The sequence below is a fragment of the Arachis hypogaea genome, chromosome 9, assembly GCF_003086295.3.
Source record: "Arachis hypogaea cultivar Tifrunner chromosome 9, arahy.Tifrunner.gnm2.J5K5, whole genome shotgun sequence".
In the NCBI taxonomy this organism is placed as follows: Eukaryota; Viridiplantae; Streptophyta; class Magnoliopsida; order Fabales; family Fabaceae; genus Arachis; species Arachis hypogaea.
The window spans coordinates 109258725-109281608 of record NC_092044.1 but is presented as its reverse complement, the minus strand read 5'-3'; the positions used below and the strand labels follow the sequence as shown (position 1 = coordinate 109281608).

Below are 22884 nucleotides of genomic sequence, written 5' to 3'. Positions count from 1 at the left end.
TGAATATCTGGGGATCCAAGAGCAAATTCGAAACAGAGGATGGGAAGTTCTAACCAATCCTGAGATAAAAGTTGGAAGAAATATGGTTCAGGAATTCTACTCAAATCTATGGCTGACAGATAAGTAGAGAATGACTGGAACTGCTTTCCATACTTACAGAACCATGGTCAGAGGGAAAGTTGTCTACTTCCATCTGGACAAAATAAGAGAGGTCTTCAAATTGCCTCAACTGCAAGATGATCCTGAATCTTTTAATAGGAGAATGGTGAGAGCAGATAAGGGATTGGATCAAGTTCTAGAGGACATTTGCCTCCCTGGAACTAAGTGGATAACCAATTCAAAAGGTGTCCCAAACCAACTCAAGAGGGGAGACCTCAAACCAATTGCAAGAGGCTGGCTAGACTTTATTGGGCACTCCATATTGCCCACTAGCAACCGTTCTGAGGTCACTATCAAGAGAGCAGTGATGATTCATTGCATTATGCTTGGAAGAGAAGTGGAGGTTCATCATCTGATTGCTTGTGAGATCTCCACAATTGCAAACAAGAATTCTACTGAAGTCAAAGTGGCTTACCCAAGCTTAATCTCCTTGCTCTGTAAAGAGGCTGGGGTGAAGATGGGAGTAGATGAATTCATACCAATTGAACATCCAATCACCAAGAAGTCAATGGAAGGACAAATGCAAGACAACTCTATCAAAAAGAAGGCGCAGGAGTTCCTCCCTGAATTTCCTGAAATTGTCTACTGGGCCAGCCTAGAAGCATCTATCACCAAGTTGCAAGAAACTATGGAACAACTTAAGGAAGAACAGCAGAATCAGAACTGCATGCTCTGCAAATTGCTGAAGGAACAAGAAAAGCAGGGGCGTGAACTTCAAGAGTTGAAACGCCAAAAGTTCTCCCCTCAAGTTGAGGGAGCATCCACTTCTCAAAATCAAGGTTGTTGAGTCCTAACTCTGTGATAACCTCTATCATTAGAAGCCTATTTGAGTTTTTTTCTATTACTATTAGTCTTATCTTATATCTATTTTTGAGTCTTGTTCTTAATTCATGATTAATAAAATTTAAGGTTCATGTCTTAAAGCTATGAATGTCCTATGAATCCATCACCTCTCTTAAATGAAAAAATGCTTTAATCACAAAAGAACAAGAAGTACAGGATTTCAAATTCATCTCTGAAACTAGTTGAATCAGTTTGATGTGGTGACAATACTTTTTGTTTTCTGAATGAATGCTTGAACATTGCATATGTCTTTTGAATTTGTTGATTAAAGAATGTTAAACTTGTTGGCTCTTGAAAGAATGATGGTAAAGGAGAAATGTTATTGAGGATCTGAAAAATCATCAGATTGATTCTTGAAGCAAGAAAAAGCAGTGAATTTAAAAATAATAATAATAATAATAATAATAATAATAATAATAATAATAATAATAATAATAATAATAATAATAATAATAATAATAATAAAGTTGTGACCCAAGGCAAAAAGAGTGTGCTTAAGAACCCTGGACACCTCTAATTGGGGACTTTAGAAAAGCTGAGTCACAATCTGAAAAGGTTCACCTAAGTATGTGTCTGTGGCATGTATGTATCCGGTGGTAATACTGGAAGACAGAGTGCTTTGGGCCACAGCCAAGACTCATAAAGTAGCTATGTTCAAGAATCATCATACTTAACTAGGAGAATCAATAACACTATCTGAGTTCTGAGTTCCTATGGATGCCAATCATTCTAGACTTCAAAGGATAAAGTGAGATGCCAAAACTGTTCAGAAGCAAAAAGCTACTAGTCCCGCTCATCTAATTGGAGCTAAGTTTCTTTGATATTTTGGAGTCTATAGTATATTCTCTTCTTTTTATTCTATCTTGATTTTCAGTTGCTTAGGACAAGCAACAATTTAAGTTTGGTGTTGTGATGAGCGGATAATTTATACGCTTTTTGGCATTGTTTTTAGTATGTTTTTAGTATATTTTAGTTAGTTTTTATTATATTTTTATTAGTTTTTAGTTAAAATTCACTTTTCTGGACTTTACTATGAGTTTGTGTGTTTTTCTGAGATTTCAGGTATTTTTTGGCTGAAATTGAGGGTCCTGAGCAAAAATCTGATTCAGAGGCTGAAAAGGACTGCAAATGCTGTTGGATTCTGACCTCCCTGCACTCGAAGTGGATTTTCTGGAGCTACAGAAGCCCAATTGGCGCGCTCTCAACGGCTTTGGAAAGTAGACATCCTGGGCTTTCCAGCAATGTATAATAGTTCATACTTTGTCCGGGATTTGATGGCCCAAACCGGCGTTGCAAATCAGCTTCAGAATTCCCAGCGTTTAACGCCGGAACTGGCATAAAAATTGGAGTTAAACGCCCAAATTGGCATAAAAGCTGGCGTTTAACTCCAGAAAAAGTCTCTACACATGAAAGCTTCAATGCTCAGCCCAAGTACACACCAAGTGGACCCCGGAAGTGGATTTTTACGTCATTTACTCATTTCTGTATACCCTAGGTTACTAGTTCACTATTAATAGGACTTTTTGATATTGCATCTGTACCTCATGACACTTTACACGTTTCTCATTGTATCTTCTACAGCATGAGTCTCTAAACCCCATGGTTGGGGGTGAGGAGCTCTGCTGTGTTTTGATGGATTAATGCAATTACTACTGTTTTTCATTCAATCATGCTTGCTTCCCTTCTAAGATATCACTTGTTCCTAAACCTGATGAATGTGATGATATGTGACACTCATCATCATTCTCACCTATGAACGTGTGCCTGACAACCACCTCCGTTCTACCTTAGATTGAGTAGATATCTCTTGGATTCCTTAATTAGAATCTTCGTGGTATAAGCTAGAATTGATGGCGGCATTCAAGAGAATCCGGAAGGTCTAAACCTTGTCTGTGGTATTCTGAGTAGGATTCAAGGATTGAATGACTGTGACGAGCTTCAAACTCCTGAGGACTGGGCGTTAGTGACAGACGCAAAAGAATCACTGGATTCTATTCCAACCTGATTGAGAACCGACAGATGATTAGCCGTGCTGTGACAGAGTGCGTTGAACATTTTCACTGAGAGGATGGGAGGTAGCCATTGACAACGGTGAAACCCTACATACAGCTTGCCATGGAAGGAGCCTTGCATGCTTGAAGAAGAAGACAGTAGGAAAGCAGAGATTCAGAAGATAGAGTATCTCCAAAACCTCAACCTGTTCTCCATTACTGCAAAACAAGTAATTATTTCATATTCTTTTACTTTTTACAATCAACCCTGGTAATTATTGATATCCTGACTAAGAGTTACAAGATAACCATAGCTTGCTTCAAGCCGAAAATCTCCGTGGGATCGACCCTTACTCACGTAAGGTATTACTTGGACGACCCAGTGCACTTTGCTGGTTAGTTGTGCGGGATTGCAAAAGTGTGATTGCAATTTCGTGCACCAGATACAAAATTATCGGGTTGCCTCCTGACAAGCGCTTCTTTATCATCACTAGCTTGACGGTCAGCTCCTCTAAGGAGGAGGATCATATGGGCTCAGCTCTTCACCCCTTACTTTGAACTTCTTTCATGTGTCTCCATAACGTAGCTCAATATGCTCCAGAGAGAGGATTCTGATTACTGTATAAACCCATGCTGGATTGCTGGTCAACACCACCTTCATTCCTGGGGAGAAACCTTCAGTGGAGATCTTTTTGTTTCTCCATCCTCTGGGTACTTTCTTCTTTTTAGGAACCTCCTCATTGGTAGATGATGCATTCCCAACACCAAACTTAGGTTTGATGTCAAGAGAAATTTTATTGATTGTTGCCAAGGGAGGTTTGAGCTGTAGATTCTGCTGTGCATCATCAGGGGGTTTTTGAAGGGTTGGATCAATAAGCTCAGTCTGCATGCACCTCTCTTCTTCACCTGTTGAATGTATATCTTTGAAGACATGAAAGACCAGTTGCTCATTATGCACTTTAAGCACTAATTCACCCATTTCTACATCAATCAGAGCTCTTCCCGTGGTTAGAAATGGTCTTCCTAGAATTGTAGAGGCATTCTCATCCTCTCCCGTGTCAAGAATCACAAAGTCTGCTGGGAGGAAGAACTTACCCACTTTGACCAAGATATTCTCCACTAATCCGTATGCAGGCTTCATAAATTTGTCTGCCTTCTGTAATGCTATCTTTGTGGGTTGTGCCTCTTGGATTTGCATCTTCTTCATCACAGATAAGGGCATTAGCTTTATGCTTGCCCCCTATCACATAGGGCTTTCTCAAAGGTTGTGCTCCCAATGGTGCATGGAATTTGAAAGCTCCCTGGATCTGGCATCTTCTTTGGTAAGTTATTCTGAATTACAAGACTACATTCCTTAGTCAGGACTACTGTCTCATCTCCCTTTAAACAATTTTTCTTTGACAACAGATCCTTCATGAACTTGACATAGATAGGCATTTGCTCCAAAATCTCAGCAAAAGGAATATTGATTTGCAACTTTCTGAAGACTTCCAAGAACTTTAAAAATTTCTTGTCCTTGGTCTCCTTTTGAAGTCTCTAAGGATATGGCATCTTAGGCTTGTACTCAGGAGCCTTTGGCAATGTAGGATAAGTGTCAAGAGAGTCTGGAAATGGGTTGTCCACACGCTTTGGAGGGGCATGCTCCAATTCTCCCTTCTTCTCCTCTGGAGCTTCTTTTTCAACTAACTCTTCATTGACCTTGGTCTCAGAGCCAGCTACTTTACCACTTCTCAATTGAATAACCTTGCAATCTTCTCCTGGGTTCACCACTGTATCACCTTGAAATGTACTTGTAGACCTCTCAAGTATTTGCTTGCTCAGTTAGCCCACTAGCACCTCTAAATTTCTAATGGAGGCTCTGGTTTCCTGCAAAACTTATGCTTCCGTACTTGTCACTTGTGCACTTATCAAGATGATAGCCTTGCATTCCTCTCTTAGATTTGGAGTTGTGTCACCAGGAAGGCTATTAGTGGTCCTCTAATCAATTTCAGTGACTTTTGTGGCTAATTGACCCATTTGAATCTCTAGGTTCTTGATGGATGCTCTGGTTTCCTGTCTAAAACCTGTCAATATTGCTTCCAAATCATTGTTCTGTTGGAAACCACCCTGAGAACTATTGTTGAAGTTCTGAGGTCTCTGAGGTTGATCCATCCATCCAAAATTTGGGTGATTTCTCCATCCCTGGTTGTATGTCTTAGAATATGAATCATTGTTGGGATTTCTAGGACCACTCCCCATGTAATTCACCTGTTCAAAAGAAGGTTGAGCATAATCATAATTATCATTTTGCACAAAATTACCTGCCATGTCATAGGAGATTCCTTGTGGTGAATTTTGTGTGTTGATAGCTGAGACTTGCATGCCACCCATTTGTTGAGTAAGTAGATTTATTTGCTGAGCATCAGCTTATTCTGAGCAAGAAAAGCATTAATAGCTTCTACTTACAACACGCCTCTCTTCTGAGGGGTTTCAGAGTTCACAGGATTCTTGTTAGATGAGTATAAATATTGGTTGCTTGCAACCAATTCAATCAGCTCAATAGTCTCCTCTAGTGTCTTCTTCTTGTGCAGTGAACCTCCTGCAGAATTATCTAAGCACGTCTTGGACATTTCACCCAAACCTTCATAAAAGATGTCTAGTTGTGTCCATTTGGAGAACATGTCTGGAGGGCATTGCCTAGTCAGTAACTTGTATCTCTCCCAAGCTTCATATAGAGTTTTACCATCCTTCTATCTGAAGTTCTAAACCTCCACCCTAAGCTTAGTCAGCTTCTTTGGTGGGAAAAATTTAGTGAGAAACTCCGTAACCACCTTGTTCCAAGTATCCAAACTCTCCTTGGGTTGAGAATCTAGCCATAGCTTTGCTCCATCCCTCAGAGCAAACGGGAAGAACATAAGTTTGTACACCTCTGGGTTCACTCTATTTGTCTTCACAGTATCACATATTTGCAGAAAATTATAAAAAAATTAATTTCGGTCTTCGTGGGGAAGACCGTGATACTGGCAGTTTTGTTGCACCAGTGTGACTAGTTGTGGCTTCAACTCAAAGTTGTTCGCATCTATAGGAGGCACCACAATACTTTTGCCATAAAGATCTGCAGTAGGAGTAGAGTAAGAGCCAAGTACTCTCTTTTGATGCTCATTCCCATTCGGGTTTGCCACTGATAGTTGTTAATCACAGTCAATCCCCGGCAACGGTGCCAAAAACTTGGTACGGTATTTTATAACCCACAAACTAACCGGCAAGTGCACCAGGTCGTACCAAGTAGTACCTTACGTGAGTAAGGGTTGATCCCACGAGAATTGATGGATCAAGTAACAATGATTGATTGATTGGCTTAGTTAGGCAAGCAGAAAAGGATTTTGAGATATTCAAAAGGTTTAAGTTCGAACTCAGAATATCAAAAGGAAAAATAAATAAGTTGGGAATAAATTATTAAGAAAACAGTTAAGGCTTCAGAGTTATCTATTTTTTTGGATTTATTTTTCTTATTAACTATTTTAATCATGTAAGATTTAATTCATGACAAAGTATGTGTGACTAGACCCTAATTCCTTAGACCTTCCTAGTCTCCTCTAAAATTTATCAACTGCCAATTCCTTGGTCAATTAATTCTAATTAGAGGGTGATGATCAAGTTCTAGTTTATATGCCACAAGAATCCTAATTATCCAAAAATAAGGGGATTATATGTCACGTATCCCGTTAAATACAAACAGTTAGAAATTCAGGATAATATGTTTTCAAGCTGTTGTTCAAGTAAAGAGCTTTTCCAAGTTTTACAAGAACTCAAATAGAAAGAGGGTCATACTTCCGTTCCACCCAAATTAGTAAAATAAATAACGAAAACAATTATTGAAATATAAATCAAGACATGAATTAAATTAGAAATATCAAATGAATCATTCCATAAAAATACTCAGAGCTCCCAACCTTAACAATGGAGGATTAGTTGCTCATGAAATGTGGAATGTAAATTTGTATAGAATTTCCTAATGGAATCCCCCTGATGGAATATCCTAATAGAAGAAAAGTCTCCCCTTTTTATAACTAATCCTAATTAATTTAAAATCTAATTTTTAAAATTAAAATAATATCTTTTCCTATTTTAAAATCAAATTTGAATTTAAATCAGAATTAACTAACTACTCTGCATCTTGTAACGTGGGGACCACTTGGCTTCACTGGATCCACGCCTAACTTAGGTGCAAAAATGGTGCCCAGAAATCACCCACGAGCATTTTCTGCGTTTTTTGCATGTGGCCCATGTCACGCGTACGCGTCAGTCACGCATACGCGTCGATGGTCTTTTTCGCAAGTCACGCGGACGTGTCGGTCACGCGCACGCGTCGCTGTGGAAAGCTCTAAATCACGCTTACGCGTCAGTCATGCATACGCGTCGCTCCTCGCTACCATCTCCTTTGATTCTTGTGCTGCAGAAACTCCATCGAATTCCGCCGAATGCTACCTAAAATAAACAAAATTGCAAAAGACTCAAAGTAGCATCCATATTGGCTAAAAGATAATTAATTCTTTATTAAACTCAACAATTTAGATGCAAATTCACTAGGAAAAGATAGGAAAGATGCTCACGTATCACAACACCAAACTTCAACTGTTGCTTGTCCTCAAGCAACCAAAACTAATATAAGCTTAGGATGTGAATTTGCATGAGAATGAGAGTTCGATTAAGCTCATGTCTCTTCTTATAGTGGGGTTTACAACTACAATCCTGAATAGTTTTGGCATTTCACTTTATCCTTTGAAGTTCAGAATGATTGGCATCCATAGGAACTCAGAATTCAGATAGTGTTATTGATTCTCCTAGTTCAATATGTTGATTCTTGAACACAGCTACTTTATGAGTCTTGGCCGTGACCCTAAGCATTTTGTTTTTCCAGTATTACCACCAGATACATAAATGCCACAGACACATAACTGGGTGAACCTTTTCAGATTGTGACTCAGCTTTGCTAGAGTACCCAGTTAGAGGTGTCCAGAGTTCTTAAGCACACTCTTTTTCCTTTGGATCACGACTTTAACCGCTCAGTCTCAAGCTTTTCACTTGACACCTTCACGCCACAAGCACATGGTTAGGGACAGCTTGATTAGCCGCTTAGGCCAGGATTTTATTCTTTTGGGGCCTCCTATCCATTAGTGCTCAAAGTCTTGGATCCTTGTTACCCTTTGCCTTTTAGTTTAAAGGGTTATTGGCTTTTTCTGCTAGTTTTTTCTTTTTTTATTATTTTTTTTCACAAGCTTTGTGTTTTTCACTGCTTTTTCTTGCTTCAAGAATCATTTTTATTATCAATAACATTTCTCTTCTTTCATCATTCTTTTAAGAGCCAACAATTTTAACATTCGTATACTTCACTATAAAAAATATGCACTGTTCATGTCATGCATTCAGAATTACAAAAAATACCACCACATTTAAGTAAATAAGACTACTTTTAAAATTAACTCAATTTCTCATGCAATACATCACTTCTGTATTTTTTATTTGAATTCAAGCTCAGTGGGTAATACATGAGACATCTTTTCAGAATTAAAGCATTTAAGAGAAAACTAAACTAGACCTAGAATTCTCACTAATAAAGGATCATGCAACAAACAACGCAAAATAGCAGAAAACCGGAACATAACATAGAAAAAGAGAGGAGGAATAAAAAATATGAAAGGAACTCAACCACCTTAGTTATCCTAGCGGTCGCTTTATTCTTCAGGTTGTGCTCCTCCGTGAAGATGATTCGCCTCCCTTTTGGTGCAATAGGAATAAACAGAAAAGCTTTAAGCAAAGCGTCAACACCAAACTTAAATGTTTGCTTGTCCTCAAGCAAAGAAAATCTGAAAACAAAAACAAATAATAAGTTGAAAGAAGAATAAAAGGATAAAGGAACAAGAGAGAATTAGGATTGGGAGAGAGAGAGAAAATTAAAACTGGGCGGCGAACTAGTATAATTGTGCGACGCAGGCGACGCGTACCCGTGCAGCACGCGTACGCGTGGGGCGCAAAATTTTCTTAATGATGCGTAAGCGTCAGGCACGCGTCCGCGTGCCCTCGGTTTTGTGTGATTTGCGCGAAGCCAACCGCGCGCACGCACAACTCTCTGTTCGCGTGGCTTGGGCACCAATATTTCATACGACACGTGCGCATCATGCACGCGCACGCGTGGATGGCCATCTATGCAAATGACACGCACGCGTCAGGGACACGTCCGCATGGTCAAATTTGTGCGTCTAGCATACTTCCAGCCCAAAACCAGTACAAGTTTCTGCCCAAACACATATTTACGTCAAATTTCATGGTCACGTGTACGCGTCACTGACGCGCACGCGTGGAAGGTGAAAAGTGCAAACGACGTGCACGCGTGGGTTACGCGTACGCATGATGCGGCTTGTGCTGCCAGCATGCTTCCAGCGCTACTCCCACTCAACTCTCTGTCAGATTTTATTTTTCACGCACATGCATATGACGCGTACGCGTCAGCGACGCTTGCGCGTCATGTGCTCTCTTTTTTTTTCCGGTTCCTGTTCTAAAATAGCTACATGATCAGAAAATTAGTAAGAACTCAATAAAAATCAAATAACTAAGAAAACTACTACTACAAAAAACAACTAAGAATGAAAAGGAATGATCATACCATAGTGGGTTATCTCCCACCAAGCACTTTTAGTTAAAGTCCTTAAGTTGGACATGTGGTGAGCTCCTTGTCATGGTGGCTTGTGCTTGTACTGATCTAGGAATCTCCACCAATGTTTGCACTTCCAATGGCCACCGGGATTCCAAACTAGGTGCATAACGCCTTCGAGCAAGTTGAAGCAAGTGACAAGGCCCCAAGAGTGTTGATTGTGGGAACGAATTCCAAGGTCCCAAACCTTGCTTTTACATCCGTCTTCTTGTGGATCACCATTGTTCCCACCGGGTGGCAAGCAATCTGAATTCTCACAGAGACATCCAAACAACCTTCTAGACCCATTCAACTGAGCTCTACACCAATCCTTGCACTTCAATTTGGAGCATGCAACCATATTGAACATTGCTTGACAACTCTTTCCACTAAGCATCTTCCTCTTACTCTTAATGCCACAAAGAGCTCTAAGTTGACCATCCATCTCCAGTAGCCCGTATTCAAGTGGGAAAGTAAGGGTTAAGGATAGGAATTTTACCCACTTGAATGTTGTATTGGATGGTGATGGCTTTGGAAAAGGTCTTGCAAGCTCCACTCCCTTGTGTTCTTGTTTGAATTTTTCCACTTCTTTGCAAGCTTCCTCAATTTCAACATCTTCCTCTTGGTAGCTGTCTTCTAATTCAATCTATTCTTCATTGTTTACCAAAGGCATGGGAGGTTGTGCATCTTCCTCCTTTGTGGGTGCATCTTCCTCCTTTGCTTTTGCATCTTCTTTTTCTTCCATGTGTGAGGATGGAAAGTTCTCTAGTTCACTGGAGTATAAACTCCTTTGATTGATTTCCTCACTTTCTTCCATAGGATCTTGCATTATATCTCTTGGGAAGGAATTTGCTTGCTCCTCTTCCTGTGACTTGATAATTGACTGCACATGTTTCTCTACATTTTTGACACTCGTCTTTATATCATGTAAGAATTCTTTCATGAGAAGCTCAAGATCTGATGGTATTTGAGATGAATAAGGAAATGATGGCTCTTGATATGAATAAGAAGGAGATGATGGTTCTTGATAAGTGTAAAAAGAGGATGGCTCTTGGTATGAATAGGGAGATGGTGGCTCTTGATATGGGTAGAAAGATGATAGTTCTTGATATGGATAGAGAGATAGTGGTTCTTGGTATGGATATGGAGATGGTGATTCTTGATAGTTGGAACATGGAGCACTAAAGTTTCTTTGATTTTGACTTTGCCAACCAAAATTTGGGTAGTTCCCCCATCCACAATAATATGAATCACTACTCGGGTGTAAGTAGTAACCTATGTGATCTCTCTCCATTATTTTTCTCACTACAAAACACCAAAAAGGATTAAACACACCATGTGGTAAACAGGAAAGTAAAGAAGAAAGAATAGAATTCTAAGAATTAAAATAAGAAAAATCAAAATAAAACTAACTAGGAAACAACAAACTTAATTTCAGAAATTAAAAAAATATTGGTGCTATTTATTTATTAAATTTTTTTTCGAAAATTTTTTTTATACAATTTAAATAAAATTAAAACTAAAAGGCCTAATCTAAGCAATCAAACAACTGATAGATGTTAATCACAGTCAATCCCTAGCAACGGCGTCAAAAAATTGGTGCGGTATTTTATAACCTACAAACTAACCGGCAAGTGCACCGGGTCGTACCAAGTAATACCTTACGTGAGTAAGGGTCGATCCCACGAGGATTGATGGATCAAGCAACAATGATTGATTGAGTGGCTTAGTTAGGCAAGCAGAAAAGGGTTTTGAGATATTTAAAAGGTTTAAGTTCGAACTCAGAATATCAAAAGGAAAAATAAATAAGTTGGGAATAAAATATTGAGAAAACAGTTAAGGCTTCAGAGTTATCTATTTTTCCGGATTTATTTTTCTTACTAACTATTTTAATCATGTAAGATTTAATTCATGGCAAACTATGTGTGACTAGACCCTAATTCCTTAGACCTTCCTAGTCTCCTCTAAAATTTATCAACTGCTAATTCCTTGGTCAATTAATTCCAATTAGAGAGTGATGATCAAGTTCCAGTTTATATGCCACAAGAATCCTAATTATCCAAAAATAAGGGAATTATATGTCACGTATCCCGTTAAATACAAAAAATTAGAAATTCAGGATAATATGTTTTCAAACTGTTGTTCAAGTAAAGAGCTTTTCCAAGTTTTACAAGAACTCAAATAGAAAGAGTGTCATACTTCCGTTCCACCCAAATTCATAAAATAAAGAACGAAAACAATTATTGAAATATAAATTAAAACATGAATTAAATTAGAAAGATCAAATGAATCAATCCATACAAATAGACAGAGCTCCTAACCTTAACAACGGAGGATTAGTTGCTCATGGAATGTGGAATATAAATTTGTATAGAATTCCCTAATGGAATCCCCCTGATGGAATCTCCTAATAGAAGAGAAGTCTCCCCTTTTTATAACTAATCCTAATTAATTTAAAATCTATTTTTAAAATTAAAATAATATCTTTTCCTATTTTAAAATCAAATTTGAATTTAAATCAGAATTAACTAACTACTCCGCGTCTTGTAACGTGGGGACCACTTGACTTCACTGGATCCGCGCCTAATTTGGGTGCTAAAATGGGGCCCAAAAATCACCCCCAGTGTTTTCTGCATGTGGCGCATGTCAGGCGTACGCTCTGTCACGCGTACGCGTCGCTGTGAAATTCTTCAAATCACGCATCCGCGTCAGTCACGAGCACGCGTCTCCGTGGAAAGCTCCAAATCACGTGTACACGTCAGTCACGCGTACGCGTCGCTCCTCGCTGCCATCTCTTTTGATTCTTGTACTGTAGAAATTCCATCAAATTCTGCCGAATACTACCTAAAGTAAACAAAATTGTAAAAGACTCAAAGTAGCATCCATATTGGCTAAAAGATAATTAATTCTTTATTATACTCAATAATTTAGATGCAAATTCACTAGGATAAGATAAGAAAGATGCTCACGCATCACAGCGCCTTCTGAGCTGAGGCGTCGAGGAAGCGGGAGAGGGTGGCTAGTCGTCCGGTCAGCCTTTGGATGGTCCTGAGGTTCGCTGGGCTATTCTTTTCGAAGATAGCTTGACATTTTTCTATGTTGAACTCCACTCCTCATTGTGTGATCATGAAGCCCAAGAATTTCTCCGCCTCCATCCCAAATGTGCACTTTGCCAGGTTGAGCCGCATCCGATGTTTCTCCAGAGTTCTAAGTTTGAGTCTAAGGTCGTCAATAAGCTCTTCACTCGTTTCTATTTTGGCTAGCATGTCGTCTATGTAGTCCTCCGTTTTTGTTCCTAAAAGGTTTTTGAAGATATTTGTGTCTAGTCTTTGGTATGTGGCACCCATGTTCTTTGGTCCGAACGGTATGACTGTATAACAGTATGTTCCCTCGGGGGTTGTGAATGTGGTTTTTTCCTCATCTGACTTGTGCATGGGTATTTGGTTGTACTCTAAGTATGCATCCATTAAACTGAGGCTCTGGTGTTCAGAGGCGGCATCCACCAGGCCATCGATGTTGGGTTGGGGAAAGGCGTCTTTTGGACAAGCTTTGTTCAAGTTTGTGTAATTGATGCACAGTTGCAACTTTTCGTTTGCTTTTCTTAGCATCACGACTTTTTCCAGCCACGTCGCGTAGGATAGTTCCTGGATGAAGCTAGCTTCGAGTAGGCTCTTGACTTGTTTTTTTTTTTTTAATTTCATTTGCTCGGTCCGAGGAGATTTTCCTTCTTCTTTGGGCTACCGGCTTAGCTTTGGGGTCTATGGCTAGTTTATGAGACATCAGGCCTAGATTTATTCCTGACATATCGGTAGCAGTAAAGGTGAGCAAATCTCTATGCTCCTTTAGTAATTCCATAAGTTCCCTTATTAGGTCGGAGGGAAGATTCTTGTTTATGAAGGTGAACTCATCCTTGGTTGTCCTATTTGTAGTTTATCCATGTCTCCTTCTGGCTTTGGTCGGGGTTGATCATCTTATCAAGCATCTAGGTCAGCTAAGAAAATTCATGTCGCGTCACGAGCTCATTTCTAGAGAGCTAGGCTTGTGTTGTTGCACTCTACCGCGACCTCCCTGTCGCCATGTATGATTTTTAGGATGCCATCATCTTTTTGGAACTTCATGATAAAGAATTTGGTGAATATGGTGGCAGAGTGGTCGTTTATTGTCTTCCTCCTAAGCATGATATTATAAGTCGTAGAGTCCTTTAGAACCATAAACTCGGAGAGTATGGTTTTTTCTGGATGTCGGTTTGATAGTGATTGGTAACATTATGGAACCGTCTGGTTTGAGAAAATTGTCTTCGAGTTTGATTACTCTATTACGGTGACTTTGTAGGTTTTCATTTTGGAATCCTAACTTGTCAAAGGCTCCCCTGAAGAAGATGTTGGAGTCGACTCTTGTGTCCACCAATATGCACTTTACCAGTCCAGTCCTAACTCTAGCTGAAATGACGAAGCGGCGGCTTCCTTTGATGTGCAGTCATCGGAGGAGAACGTTATTATCAGTGAGACAGAGGAGGCCCTTTTTTCGTCTTTTACAACTAGCACTTGGAGATCATTTTTTAATGCGGATTTGGATTTTTCAGATGCATCTTTCCTCATGATGACGTTTACTATTATGGTCGGGTCAACATCTGGGCTTTCGTAATGTACTGGCCTTTCCGTTCTGGTGACTTTTCCCTTTTAATACTCTTGGGTTATCAAATTATTTTAGCGAACTCGAGGAGTTTTTCGTCCCGAATGGCTTGTTCAACAGCATCTTTAAGGTCAAAGCAATCTTGAGTTCTGTTCCCGTATCCCCTATGATAGTCACATTATAGGCTTATGTTGCCGCCTGTGTGCCTTTTCAGTTGTCTGGCCTTTGGAAGGATACCCTACTCAACTATCTAGTGGTGGATTTCGATGACCAAGGCCGACAGAGGGGGTATAGTTCGTGAATTTTCGCACTCTAGGCGGCCGACTGGGGGCGGTGGTTTCAAGATGTTCTTTTGGGGCTTCTTTGGGCATCGGCTTATTCCGTGAGGCCGTGTGCCTGTGATGCCGTTTATTGGCTGCCACGACTTGGCTCACTTCTTCGTTGTTTATGTATTCTCTTGCTACATTTTGAATCTCCTACATAGTCCAATCCAATTTGGTTGTGAGGTGCTTCCGAAAATCTTCGTTCATTAGCCCGTTAGTCAGGCACGAATTGGCCACTGAGTTTGTTAGCCCGTCAACTTCCAAGAACTCATTGTTGAACCTATCTAGGTATTTTCTTGTGGGTTTGTCCAGTAGTTGGGTGATTCTGAGCAAGTTGATTAGGTGTTTTGCCTTTGTGATTTGTGTGGTAAACTGTGCCATAAATTTTTTAAAGATATCGTCAAAACAGGATATTGAGCTTTTCGAAAGAGCATTAAATCACTTGACAGTTGGGCCAGCCAGTGTCACCGAAAAGGCTCTGCACCGAACTGCATGGGCTGTTCCCGCTAGGTTCGTCCTGACCTCGAAGGCCATTAAGTGCTCTTGAGGATCTTTAGTGCTATCGTACTTCATGTTAATTGGTTTGTCAAAACCTTTTAGCAGCTTGGCCTTTAGGATTTTTTTCGGTGAATGGAGTAGTCCCTATTATCATGTGTTCACTTCTTTGGTGTCTCCTTTCATCACCACCACAGTGGCATTCAAGTTTATGATATCTGCTGCGGTTCTGGTGTCTAGCGTGATGTCGGTTTAGCTACCTCTCATTCCTTTGCTCTCGTCACAACATGGTCCAGGAGACCGCCTCACTCGTGCGCTCCCATTGATACTATTCTTTAGAGGTGGCCTAGTCTTCTAGGGTCTGCATCTGATGATGGAGCTCCTGAATTATCCAGTTCGCATGTTATCCCAAGCCATCGATTGTTTTGCCTTTGCGAGATCGGCGATCATCTCCTCACAGCTATTGACCGCTGTGGATTGGCTGGGCATGGACGACACTGGTTACCTTCCCATGAGTTGAGGGATAGTTGTCCTTCCATGGTCCATGCGTTGGGGGTGGGAGAGTTGGTAGGTTTGGTTCGTGGTGGTGATTTAAAATGTCGCTCTTCATGTTCATCCTTCATGCTACCAAGGTTTTGCAAGTCTCCACGGACGGTGCCAATGTATAAGACTTTGCTGGTACGGGTTGATAAAAGGATCAGGGACTCGCTGGTTATGGTGATGATGCGATTGGACCTTTGCAGCGGCAGGGGGTGGTATCTGCAAAGATACTTCACACTCAAGTTAAAATGGGTCTAAGAGGCAGGGATTTAGATATGTGTGTGTGTGTGTGTAACATACCTGGGGGAGCTCTACCCTTCCCTTTATATAATTTATCTTGTTATCTTATCTTTACAGTTAGCTAAGATAAGAAGAATGCTTGAATTAGAATGTTGGTTAGTAATTCCTGGTTATCTAACTTAAAGTGCTCCCACACTCTTAGGATATAGTGCCCGCCACACTCTTGGGATATAGTGTCCGACACACTCAATGGATATAGTATTTGGCACACTTTACAACACAGAAAAAACGATGCAACAAAACAAAGAAGAACATACAGTCACACTTCACATTCATAATCATTGTCTTCATAATCACTTTCAATCATTCTTCTTCCTTATTTCGTACCCAGAGCAAGTGGACAATGCCACTGCATCTTGCCCGGTCACATATATCTCAATCGATCTCATCATATCTCATTTAAAGTTCATAATTAACTCAGTTCTCTTTATTCTTCTTTCTCATAGCCAACCTCATCATCAAACACCTCTCAACTCAACCACATTTCATTACTATTATAATTATCTTCATTATTTACTTCTTATTCAACATTACCATCGCCTTATTAATTCAGATAACACTTTACAAAACCCTCCCAAGTATCTCCTCAAATTATTTAACAGACTCATCACTGTTCTAATACTTAAAGACTCACTAACGGACTTTAAACAAGTGTAAAAGAGGTTTCGAAAGATAGAGGACTAACAAAACATTCAAAACCTCATTTTTGCTTAAACAATGGGGGCTCGCGTCATGTGCGTACTCTCACATACGTGAGTTTTCAAAATTGGATTCCGCGTACACAGGGCTTGTCCCGCGTATGCGAGATTACAAAACAATGAGCATAGCTCGCGTCGTACATGCAAGTCGTGTATGCGAAACTCCATTTTGCTCCAAAAGCTGTTAAGTCATTAAAAATTAGTTTTATACACCTAACTTTCGACGTTCATAACTTTCCCTACAAAACTCCGGTTTTCAAAAAATTTAAATCGTTTTGAAGCTCTTGAGATTATCTTTAATTTGAAATAAATTTCATTCAAATCCAAAACTTGAGAGTCAAGTTATGATCCGTCGAAATTCGTTAAAAATCTTTTTTTTCCAAAAGAGTTCAAAACCTCTATTTTTCAAACTCTCAATTTCAAAACCAAAGTTTACACCTTAAAACAACTTCAAATACACTCAAATAAATTACCTAACCATTTCATTCCTTCCACAATCTCTCAATACTCAATTTTATCAATTTTCCCCACAATTAATAGCCAACAACAACATAGTTCATTAATAATTCATAGCACCACATCTCCATATTCATTGCTCAAACTCATAATTCTCATCATTAAACAGATTCTGTATCACAACCTCACCAACCATCATCAAGACTCATATCACATCATTATTATCAACAATTTTTCGTATAATTCACACACTTTATAATTCATATCACATCATATATATACATTAACTCCATCATACATATCATGCATCAACTTTATATATACACTTTACCTACACAACTCATCACACTCATAGGTACATACATATAATCCATCAAGTTCAACAACTCAACACATTCAAGCTTATCCTATAGTCATCTAACCAAAATTTTCACGCAACATTATATATTAACTATGAGAAACTAAAACCATACCTTGGCCGATTCCTCCACAATGTGGAAGCACCTAACATCAAGCTTCCAAGACTCCGAATCAATTCCAATAAGCTCTAATTTGCCAATTCAACACCAAATTCAACACAATTCAATCTATTTTCATGAAATTCACCAAATTAATAACTAGGGTTCACATAATTGAATAACTGCAAGTGTTTAGAGTTTTCTTATCTTACCCAGAGATTAATTAGACAAAACCTTATACTTATCTACCGCTAAAGTACTCTTAGACCATCAAAATTATAAAATCTCTCAATACCAAAGACTCAAATCACAAAACTGAAAAGGGAGAACTGGCCACAAAATTAGATTTTTCTTACCAAATTGTTGGGTCTGTTTTATAGAGAATTCCGAGACGAATACGTGACTGCTAACGGATCCTCAATTGGAGGGCCATAAGGATGATTTGGACCTGGAAATTGGGTGATGGTTAGTGTTCATACTCTGGGTTGAGCTAGACAATCCAGGTCAAACGAAAACAAGAAACGGCCGACCTCTTATAAGGTTGGTCGTCACCGACCTCTTTCTAAAGAGCTCGGCCAAAATCACCATAGAGGCCCAAACAAATAAGGCGAGCCGAGCTGGAGAAAGACTAAACGACCGACCTCTTCAGGTTGGGTCGCCACCGACCTCTTCTCAAAGAGTTTGGCCAAATCGCAGAGGAGCCCAAAGCAGGCCCAAACAAAGGAACACAACCCAAATCTAAAGGCAGCCAAAGTCTAGAAAGATAAGGGCAGTTTCCCTTAAAGATAAGATGACTTCACTCAAAGATAAGATAAGATAACTAACTTATCTCGAAAGAAATGTCACCCCTCACTACTATAAATACATTGGAACACTCAGGTATGACTCACTCTCTGATTCTACACAAAATCCTACCTAAAGCATGTGCTAACTTAAGCATCGGAGTCTCCTGCAGGTACCACCACCCTCCGGTGACGAAGGATCAGCAGCACCGCCAAATCCAACAAGTCGAACACGATAGCTCCGGCCACCAGATCCAACAAATCGGACGCAACAGCTCTGGCCGCCACCGCAAATCTCGTCTGAGATCGACCTATAATTTCAGGTAACCCTCGGAACATTAGCACCGTTGCCGTGGAACCTAGAAGTCATCCCATGATCACGGCGGACAACCTTGACAATGACCACGATTCTGATTTGGAAAATAGGATGCCACATAAGAACACGGACATCACACCGAAAGATACATCTCAACCAAACACAGACACACATTCTCCAAATACAAAAATTCTAGATGCCCTCCGAGAACAGCAAGACCGTCTCAAACAGCTCGAACAAAAAGCCGAACACCAGCGCAAAGCCGAAAGAGACCTTCAGAGGGAAACAAGACGACACCGAGAGCTAGAGGACAAGCTCCTAAAGCTCGAGGCCGATCTCAAATCCAAAACCATTCGATCCAATCAGGAAGATAGCTCGCACAAGGACCGATATCTATTCACCAAAGAGATCATGAAAACAAAAGTCCCAAAGGACTTCAAAGCTCCTGACATGACCCCCTACGACGGTACATCTGATCCAAGCCATCATCTCAGCAATTTCAGAAGCAGGATGTATCTTACTGATGCCTCAGACGCCATTCGATGCAAAGCATTCCCAACTACTCTGACCAAAACGGCAATAAAGTGGTTTGACAGTCTGCCGCCAAGATCAATAGTAAGCTTTGATGATCTCGCCAAAAAGTTCCTAACCAGATTCTCCATCCAAAAAGACAAAGCCAAACACTCCCCGAGCCTATTAGGGATCAAGCAAGGAGATCAATAAAGGCTCCGCAACTACATGGATAAATTCAACAAGACATGTCTGAGCATACAAAGTCTGCCAACAGAAGCAGCCATCATGGGTCTCATCAATGGTCTACGAAAAGGACCCTTTAGCCACTCCATATCAAAAAAGCATCCAACAACTCTGAACGAGGTACAAGAACGGGCAAAGAAGTATATCAACATGGAGGAGAACTCTCGACTGGGAGAAAATTCAAAATCTGGATTCTCTTACCCTCCTCGGGACAAAGACAAAGAGTCCAGGAAAAAAGGACCAGCCTACTGAAAAACTTAGAAAATACCACAACTACACTTCGCTAAGAGTATCCCTTGTAGATGTATACAGGGAGATATGCAACACAGAGAAGATCCCACCACCTCGCACAATCAAACACAAAAGAGGAGGGGAAAATCAGACGAAGTACTGTGAATACCACCGAATCTACGAACATTCTACCAACGAGTGCTTCGACCTTAAGAATGTCATAGAGAAATTGGCAAGAGAATGGCGACTAGATCGGTACCTAGCAATAAAGCAGAGGAACGAGAAAAAGAAGAAGAGATGAAGAGGTCGGACGAGTTGAACGCCCACCTCACACCCCGAGAGACATGTTCATATGATAAACAGAGGATTCGCAGGAGGAGGGATCTCTAAACCATCTCGCAAAAGACACCTTAAAGAGTATATCATGTCAGAGAAGGGGGTAGGTCACCCGACCTCCCACTATTACCTTTACCCAAGAGGACGCAACAGGCATCATTTCGGGCATGACGATCCATGGTCATCACCATCATACTGGCCAATGCAAATCTCCACCGAACATTGGTAGACCAAGGGAGCTCCGTAGACATCTTGTTCAAAACCGCCTTCGACAAGCTCGGTCTACAAGAGAAACAGCTCAGAGCGTACCCAAATAGCTTGTTCAGACTAGGGGACACCCCAATTCAACCACTAGGATACATCTCTCTGCATACAACTTTTGGAAAAGGAACCCGGTCAAGCACACTAAGCATAGACTACATTGTAGTCGACGTGAGCTCAGCTTATAACGCCCTTATAGGTCGGACAACATTGAACCAGCTCGCCGTGGTAGTCTCCACTCCACATCTATGCATGAAGTTCCCAACTCCAGAAGGGATCGCCACAGCAAAAGGAGATCAAAAGCTCGTGCGACGCTGTTACAACGAAAGTATGAACCTTAAAGGAAACCCCGGCGGGAAAGAAATTAACACCATCGAACTAGGGGGAGTTCGAGCTCGCGAAGAACTTTGTCCACAACCCGAAGGTGAGACCGAAGAAGTCCAGATCGAGGATACTCGGTATAAAACAATAAACATAGGGGCAACTTTGAAAGGAGACTTAAAGGAGCTACTGATACAATTCCTAAAGGATAATACCGACCTCTTCGCATGGAAGCAGCAGACATGCCCGGCATAGATCCGAGCTAATGTGCCATAAGCTGGCAGTATACCTCGATCTCGGCCCGTGCAACAGAAACATCAAAAGTTCAGACCAGAAAGATCCCAAGCTGTGGAAGAGCAAGTGCAAGCTTTACTGGAGCAGGTTCATAAGAGAGATCAAATACCCATTATGCTAGCCAACATTGTCTTGGTGAAGAAGTCAAATGGCAAGTGGAGAATGTACACTGACTACACCGACCTCAATAAGGCCTACCAAAAGATCCCAACCCGCTCCCAAACATAGATACTCTATTGGATGCCTCTTCCGGATATAAGTACCTTTCCTTCATGGATGCCTACTTAGGATACAACCAAATCCCGATGTACCCACCTAATCAAGAGAATACCTCATTCCTAATCCCAAAGGCGAAATATTACTATATAGTTATGCCCTTTGGACTAAAGAACACAGGAGCTACCTACCAAAGACTGATGAACAAAGTATTTGCTGACCATATCGGGAAACTCATGGAGATTTACGTAGATGACATTCTGATAAAAACACAAAATGAGGAATTATTGTTGTTCGACCTCACCAAAGTGTTCGACACCATAAGAAAGCATGGTATGCGACTCAATCCCACAAAGTGCACCTCGAGGTAGAGGCTGGAAAATTCTTGGCTTCATGCTCACACAAAGAGGAATCGAGGCGAACCCAGATAAATGCGGGGCTATACTCGACATGAAAAGTCCGAGCTGTGTCAAAGAGGTATAACAGCTCAACGGAAGACTGGCAGCCCTGTCTAGGTTTCTAGCTGGGTCAGCCATAAGATCTCTCCCTTTTACGCAACATTAATGAAGAGAAAGAGGTTGAATGGACATCAGAGTGCGAGCAAGCATTCCAAGATTTAAAAAATTCTTGGGGCAACCATCCATTCTTACTCGACCACGGGAAAGAGAAGCACTCATATTATACCTCGCAGTGGGAAGTCGGGCAATAGCCTCAGCACTAGTCAGAGAAGACGAAAGTGGACAACAACCCATCTACTTCATCAGCAAGCTCTACAAGGGGCCGAACTAAACTATCAAAAGATAGAAAAGTTCGCCTACGCTCTCATACTCACTTCTCGACGACTCCACCCATACTTTCAAGCTCACACTATCAAGGTTCGGACCAACCAACCCATAAAAGGGCATTCTACAAAAGACAGACTTAGCTAGAAGAATCCTACAGTGGGCAGTTGAATTATCCGAATTCGATCTTCAATATGAAGCTCAGACAGCCATCAAATCACAGTATCTGGCCGACTTCATTGCCGAGTACACTGATACCCCCGGGAACTCCTACAAAATGGAATCTCTACGTGGACAACTCTTCAAACAAAACCGGGAGTGGCGCAGGTGTGATAATAGAAAGCGATCAGGGAACCAAATCGAACTCTCACTAAAGTTTGAGTTTCCTACTTCAAATAATCAGGCTGATACGAGCATTACTAGCTGGTTTGAGGCTGGCTAAGGAAGTGGAGTTCAACAGCTTACCATCTTCAGCGATTCACAAGTAGTTACCTCACAAATAGAAGGGAACTACCAAACTAAGGACCTTACCATGAAGAAGTATCTGGCAAAACAAGAGAATAGCTCGGACAGATTGGGAAATATGAGGTCCAACATATACCTCGAGAACGGAATGCGCGAGAAATGCACTTAAAATAGCAGCATCAAACTAGGGAAACAAAAAGCTCATTAAAAACATTGAAATCATCATCTCAGAAGAAGAAAAGTTAACATATCAAGTCAGGATCAAGGATGGATGGTTTCCATAATCAACAACTCAGTCTAAAACCCCACCAAGGAGAGTCACCCTTCGAACTTACTTACGGGAATTAAGGCAATGATCCCAATGGAGATAGAAGAAGGATTCACCAGAATGATCCTCTACAATGAAGAGGCCAATTCCCAAATTCAAAGGGAGGAGCTCGACCTACTTCCAAACGTCCGAGAAAGAGCTCGGATTAGAGAGGAAGCGCTAAAATCGTCGGAATGGTTTAAAGGGTCATAGATCAGGAAGGGTAGATCCCAGCGAAGTTTCGCCCCAAGA

General features: G+C 40.7%; 1 pseudogene; it reads right to left on the bottom strand.

Moving 5' to 3' along the window:
• Positions 1–22884, bottom strand: part of LOC112709490 (transcription initiation factor TFIID subunit 2-like) — a 56214-nt pseudogene that overhangs the window by 17189 nt on the left and 16141 nt on the right.